The following is an 8,266-nucleotide window of genomic DNA, read 5'->3' on the forward strand; positions in this document are numbered from 1 at the left end:
ACGATGGAGCGAGGGTATTTATGCTGGCATACGTGAGTGCTCTTTTACCCTTAAGATGACTCGGGGAAGATCCATACCGTCCTATGTGGTGTTGAGTGATTTCAGGACGCAGATATATGTTACGTATGTGGGACAGAGACATAGATGTAGACTGTGCAGGGCCTATGACCATATGGCTGTGCAGTGCCTTAAACGATCAGTGCCTGAGAATCGCCGTGCAGTGAAGGGAGAGAAGAGGGATAGTGAGGTGATGAATCAGACTCCAGGACGGAATTCTGAGGCTCGAAATACACGGAATGATATGGTGGAGGGTTATTTAGAGGAGTGTGTAATTTTACCGGACGTTATACAGGTCGCTAAGGTCATGAGAATGGAGGACGAGGCGGGTCCAGAGGATTTGGATAACGGTGTGTCGGATGCAGGATGATTATAATGTGGAAGGAAGTCGGCATAATGTAAAGGATGGAGAACATGTGATGGATGGCAGGATATGTGAAGTAGGCAATGAGGGTAGCAGACAGGAGATGTCACTGAGGGTATGTGAGATGGAGGTTTAGGTGCACACGGAGGTGGGTGTCAATGAGGACTTGCAAATAACAGGTGAATCTCGTAAGAGAGACAGAGAGGCTGGTACATCTGATAGTGATGTTGTCCTAACACCGGCCCAGAGACCGGGTAAAAAAACATTGGTGGTAGTGTCAAGAAAAGTCACGGGGGGGAAAGGAGGAAGAAGAGGCAGGGGAAGAGTGAGGCTAGAAAAGGGGATAGTGATAAGTACAGTGAGCAGAGGCGTAAGGAAAAACAAGGTCTAAGGTCGAAAGGTAAGCTCGCGATCATGTATATGCAGGGTACACGGGGAAGCAAAAGGGAGGTGCAACTGTTTTAATATCGAAGGCCAATCCTTTTGGAATATTACTTTGGGAAGGAGGGGGGGGGGACAGGAGAGTGGTGAGGGTGGACGAGACAAGTGGTGGAGAGAGGGTGTGTGAAGGCTTACACAGCCCTGTAACAACTTCAGACAGTATTACCAAGGCTGGCTCCTCCTCAGGAAAATTAATGAATAGAAAAAGAACAAAAACTGACAAACATAAACACTTTATTATTTAGAAAATATAAAATATAAAACACTTAAATACGAAATGTTGATCCTACCTTAAAGAAAATAAAAAATGAAAAATATAAATGATATCTGAATTCAATGCTATATATATATATATATATATATATATATATATATATATATATATATATATATATATATATATATATATATTTATATATATATATTAGACCTTTCTTTTTTGGTGCAACACTTTGTGCACTTAAAAAGAAGGATGGAGGAATTCGGCCAATTGCAGTAGGCAACACCTTACGCCGTCTCGTATCCAAAGCTGCTGTCCGAAGTATTCGTGCACAGGCAGCCATGATGCTTCAACCAAACCAGCTTGGCTTTGGGGTCTCTCAAGGAAGTGAAGCAGCGGTTCATGCAACAAGGGCGTATATCAACAACCTGCCTGAGGACAATGCAGTGGTAAAATTAGATTTCAAGAATGCGTTCAATCTCCTGAAAAGAGAAGTGGTATTAGCAGCAGTACAAGAACATTTCCCTGGTCTCTTCCCTTTTGTTTCAGCCGGGTATAGCAAGGAATCAATGCTTCTCTTTGGAGAGCATGAAATTACATCATCGGAGGGTGTCCAACAAGGAGATCCTCTTGCACCATTTCTCTTCTGTATAGCAGTTAGGGAAATCACAGTCAGACTGACCAGCGAGCTAAACATCTGGTTCCTAGATGATGGCACACTAGCAGGTACAAAAGAGTCCCTCCTACATGACCTTACACAGGTAATGACACGGGGACAGGAAATGGGTCTCATCCTGAATCCATCCAAATGTGAAATCATCTCAGTCAGTCAACAAGTGATAAATGCAGTGAGATCAAAACTACCAGGAGCAGCAGTCATTGCCCCCACAAATAGTGTCTTGCTAGGAGCACCTCTGGGAAGCAATGCCATTGACACAATTCTCAGGAAGAAATTGGAAGAGTTAAGGAGAATGGAACAACGAATAGGCAATCTGGACACCCACGATGCCTTGTACCTTCTCACAAAGTGCTTGAGTCTGCCCAGGTTGACATATTTCCTAAGATGTGCACCTTCATATAACCCTATACTGCACGAATATGACAGTATTCTGAGGCAGATTTTTACGAAAGTACTTAACCTTACTCTAGAAGACGGGCAGTGGAACCAAGCTACACTTCCAGTCAGACTAGGAGGCATTGGTGTCCGCAAGTCATCACAGACTGCGTTACCTGCTTTTCTGTCCTCGTGTATTGCATCCAGAGAGCTTGTAGCAGCGATTCTCCCTGAACATCTTAGGGACAAGGTAGGAGTCCAGGACCAAAAATTCATTGACGGAGCAATGATCTGGGATAATCTAACGGGCTCTGGAGCCAGACCTGCTCCCCCCAACAACTACAAACAATCGCACTGGGATGGTCCAATAGTGGAAAATATTGCCTCAACAATGCTTCAGAGTGTGTCAGGGAAGGATAGAGCCCGCCTCCTGGCAGTGAGAGCCCCTCATGCTGGGGACTTTCTGTTGGCTGTTCCCAACTCCAGCCTTGGCACACGTCTCGACCCACAGACCATCCGCATCGGTGTTGCCCTTCGACTTGCCGCCCCTATTCTCGCCGAACACAGGTGTATTTGTGGCAGTGAAGCAGCAGACCGATTCGGGTACCATGGTCTTGTGTGCCGTAAATCCGAGGGAAAGATTGCAAGACATGAGGAGGTTAATAACATTATCAAGAGGAGCCTCACAACAGCTGGATGCCCAGCAGTAAGGGAGCCACCCCAACTATGCAGATCTGATGGCAGCCAGAAGCGTCCAGATGGTATCACCCTTCAAGCCTGGACAGATGGGAAGCAGGTGGTGTGGGACTATACATGTGCATCTACCTTGGCTGATACCTATCTCCAATACACCAGGGAGGAAGGAGGGGCAGCTGCCAGCTTCAGGGAGTCCCAAAAGTCTAGAAAATATGGAGAACTTGCCCATCATTATATGTTTGTTCCCATAGGCTCAGAGACCCTTGGCTCATGGGGAAAGAGTGCATTTAAATTCCTTAAGGAGCTGGGAAAAAGACTCATCAGGGTAACTAGGGATCCCAGGGCAGCTAGTTTTCTGTTCCAGCGGCTCAGTGCGGCTGTTCAAAGGGGTAATGCCTGCTGTATTTTGGGCACACGCCCCAGCTCTGAGGAGCTGGATGAGATTTTCGCCTTATAATCGGTGATACACACGTAACAACATGTACCGTATATGCCACCTTTATGTCAATAATGTATCTCTTAAATCTTCTGTACCATATTATGTAATAAAATATTCCTATTGGTAAAAAAAAAAATATACTAAAAGATGGGGTGGTAGGGGAAGTGGAATATTCAAACGGCTTAAGGAAGAAATCCAAATATTCTTCCTTGAAGTCTTTTTATGCACTTCTCCGAGGCAATGGGTCCCACAATTTACACCAGAGGTGGACCCCATCCTATATATAAATATATATATATATATATATATATATATATATATATATATATATATATATATATATATATATATATATATATATATATATATATATATATAAAAAACTTGGGTGTCTGGTGTTGGTGACACTGCATGTTGCTGAAATCGTAGCCGTTGCTGATGATGGGGGGGGGGTCGCAGGTGTTGGTGACAACCCACCGGCTCGTTCTTCACAGATTTTATAGCCGTCAATAATCCGTCCAGATGACAGGAAAGCAGGTTTTCTCCACTGCAATGGTAGGTAAGTGGATCAGAAATTGGGACATCTCAGAACATTAGTCTGTCTCCTTCAATTCTACTCGTTGATTAGCAGGTGACCCTCTCTGTCCTTTCAAGCTGTAAAGAGAGACAGATTACCACACTGCTTAAGAAATCACTCTCCATGATAAGTGCAATACCTAAAAGATGTGGTGATTATTAAAGCATTTAACCTATCAAGACTGAAAGGACTAAATTAATTATTGTTCATAAGTGAAGCCTTCAACCAATAAGTCCACTAAAATATGATCAGGCATGTACTTACAGTAGTGTTGGGAGCTGTGAGTCGAGTGATTTACTGTTTGACCGGAGCCCCACACGTCTCCTTTGGGGGGGGGAGGAGGGAGGGGAAGGGATAGCAGGAGCTAGAAGGCCCCTAAGTTAACAAGCAGCCGGCAATCAAACTATCACTTTCGGGGAGGGGGAAAAAAGGCGGGAATAGCCGGAGCTTGACTTACCCTACCTTAACAAGCAGCCGGCAATGAAACTATTGTTACTATATACTCCCTCCCTACTCCTATCTATTGAACTTTTCCCTCACAGGGTGTGTTTTGTGAGTGTATATATACCGGCAGATAGTAATAGGCATGTAAAAGAGGAGTTTGTTAGGGGTACCTTAATATATCATATGTGGGGATTGCCTGCATATGTATTGTTACGAGGGAATTGGAATAGTGCGATTAGTAGGAAAGATGTTGAGCCGAGGCATGCAGGGTGTGTTTTAGGGGAGTTTTAGGGGAGTGGGATTGGTGGACGTGGTGGGGGGCAAGGGTGGAGGGTGGATATATATATATATATATATATATATATATATATATATATATATATATATATATATATATATATATATATATATATATATATATATATATATATATATATATATATATATATACATACATATATATATATCGCCCCTATCTACTAACTCATATCGTCACATAACACATGCTTACCATACCTTACATCTTTCTAACTTAAAAAAGAAAAATACAACCACATAACAGACTAATGTTGATCTAGATTGACAAAAAAGGACCATACACAAAGGACCATACACAAAGGACCATACACAAAGGACCATACACAAAGGACCATACACAAAGGACCATACACAAAGGACCATACACAAAGGACCATACACAAAGTAATGACAACATTACAGCACATTTTTACTAATAATAAGCCCCCCTTCCCTGACCTTAGTGAACACACATAACCAACTTTACAACATAATCAAACTCCATATAAACATGAGATACCAGATTTCCACAGTAATATTTTTTGCAAGCACCTCTTTCCCCCCCCCCCTAAAGACCAGTCCATCCCACTGTCATACCCCTGTACGAAACGGGAAAATCTAAAGCCCACCTATTCCCATACACAACCTCATTACTACACCTCGTTCTATAGAAGTGTCCTGCTAAAGCCCGAATTCTTTCCTAACCCCCACCTCCCACATCGCCCACGTTACATAAACATAATCCAGAACTAAATTCAATACAGCCCTCCTCACGCCATCCTCCACTCCCTCTATATCTAAACTCACTGCCCTGAGCATTGTTAACCTACTCCCTCCTACCAGACCCAAGACTCTGTGAAACCATATTCGTACCACCTCAATTTTCGCACAGAAATACACAAAACACAAAACACAACTTGGAGACTGCAAAATTCGCATCCTATGCAATCTAACTTTAGTGGGCAACCTTAACTTACGTAATTCCCCCCATATACGTTTCCAGTCATACATCAAAAAAATACTCTCTCCCTCCACCACATCGTTTCTCCTGCCCAAGCACCCCGAAACACATACCTACACACTACTTGGATGTTTAACCTGTAATAAGTACCTCAACATACTCATGCACACCTGTAAATCCTTCACCTCCCACCACTGCCTCATGTCAGCCATCACTACCCCAAACCTAGCTCCTCCTTCCCCCCAACCTATGATAACATTGCTTCACAAACATACTTATCAACTAGTTCTCCAAAGGTATTAACCCTAAACCCCCTATCATTATCGAATTCGTCACAACAGTTTGCTGCAACCACTGGCAACAATATCGCCAGACAAACCTCATTACTTTCCATTGCAATCTCCTTACATCTCCCAGCACCTTCCAACCACCTTCCAACCATACCTAGTCCCCATTCCCCCCCTCCCAACCATGCTCCAACCTCCAGGAATTTCGACTTTACACCATTAACACATAAACCTGTCGCTCCACTAAAAATATCTATGATCTTGCTAACACTCCGTAACCCCTCCTCTCCCCCTACTAATACAGTCGTATCATCTACATAACCTACTATACCCGTCGCACTCCCATTCCTTACTACCCCTTCACCCACCCCTACTTTTATCATCCTATATAATAGATCTTGCAGGCATGCAAACAGTATCTGTGACAATGGGCAACACTGCATCAGACCCTGGTCCATACTAACCATCGTCTCCAACAGAACCTTTATTCGCTCTCATACCCTAGCACCCCTGTATGGTGTTTCCGTCCACTTCACAATCTCCTCCCCAAAACCCACTCTCCTCATAAACATCCATAAAGACTCTCTCTCTATACAGTCATAGGCCACCTTCCAATCCAGCACAAGAACCCCTTCCCCATCCATTCTATGTCCCTCTATATAATCCTTGATCCTCCCATGTCCACTATACATTGGCCTGCCTGGCACACCCTTTTGCCATTCATCAATAACCTTCCCTATAACCCTACACAACCTATTACCCAGAACTTTAGTGAACAACTTATAATCCCTACACATTAAGGACAATACTCTACAATCCTGTATGCTGCTTTGTAAACAAATCGTACCATGGGTGGGGTTTGAACCCACGTTATGAGAGTCTCAAAACTCCAGACTGTCGCGTTAGCCACTGGACCAGCTAGCTTAATAAGATTTGGACGAATCTTATTAAGCTAGCTGGTCCAGCTAGCTGGTCCCATCTTTCCCAGGTGTTTTCCCAACACTCATTCCTTTTAAAGCCACCCAGACTTCCTCTTCACCAATGGGTCCCTCAATAACTGCCCTATCTGTCTCCCCCAGATTCCTCTGAATCCCCTCCTCTAGAATCAGCAGATTTTCACTCGCTCTGACTCCCCGCCTCATATAATTCTTAAACCTCTTATCAGCAAAACCACTCATTCTACCCATTGTATCCAACTTTTGCCCCATTGTATGCCCTCCAACATCAGTATGTACATCCAACGTCATCATGGTCATCATCCTCTGCCGTTGTCTTAGTCTCCTCAAAGCACATGCCAATGGCTTATCCCCCCATAAAACATCCTCTTATACTCCCCTCACTCTCTCACCATCAAACCTTTCATTCTGCAATTCCTGCAGTCTCGTTTTTATTACTCCTATCTCATCCACAGGATATATCTCACCATCGCCTTCATAGCGCTTTTTCAACTGCCCTTCGAAATACCTCTGCAACCCATATTTCCATTGACTTACCTCCCTACCCTTCGTTACATAAAAGTCACATATTCCTGGCTAAGTGTACTCCTCCCACCATCATAGTATATCGCCCCCCCCTTTTCCCATTAGACCAGGCTAAGCTTATGCATTAGGGATTTCTATGTTTGACTTGGGCGGGAGGAAAATCAGTGTATGGGCTTATAGGGTATCTTGAAGGGGAGCTGAGGGATTGTTATAGGGGTAGAGGAGCAGACTTTCCTGTTGCAAAAATTGAGAGGTTAAAAGATACTATACGGGTCTTGCAAAATGATCATTTCAATGGTTCTCAGGTGTTGGGAGGTTTGGAGGACATGCTCTTGGGGAACCGGCCTTCAGCTTGTGTTTTGAGGGGGCAGAGACAGAGGAGACCTGGCTTAAGCAGGACACAATAGATATCTACCCTCTACCAGGATACACAGCAATTCACAACTGCAGAACAAACCAAGTTGGGGGTGGTATTGCAATCTATTACTCTAACCAATTATCTTGTCTTAGCACCACTTGCTTTAGGGATGAATATGGGGAATACATTTTTGCTAATTTTACTGTAAAAAACCTTAAGATGCCTATAACAATCGGTGCCATTTACTGGATACCTCACACAAACATCCCAAATTTCAGTGAGAAATTAAAGTCACTAATAACAAACAGACAAATGAATAAGCACCACCTTCTCTTAGCTGGAGACTTCAACATCAACCTTGGCTTACTAGATGATCAGCCTGTAACTGATTTCATCAACAATATGAACAACACACTTCTCATACCAACAATAACTAAACCAACCAGGCTCACTGAGACAAGTGCAACCATAATAGACCACATATGGACCAATATACTAGCCCCCATTAAATCAGGGATAATCACAGATAGCACTACAGACCACTACCCTACCTTCCTCCTGACAAACATTAGTAAACCACCACTTGAATA

Source organism: Cherax quadricarinatus, chromosome 60 (assembly GCF_038502225.1).
Source record: "Cherax quadricarinatus isolate ZL_2023a chromosome 60, ASM3850222v1, whole genome shotgun sequence".
NCBI classification, from domain to species: domain Eukaryota; kingdom Metazoa; phylum Arthropoda; class Malacostraca; order Decapoda; family Parastacidae; genus Cherax; species Cherax quadricarinatus.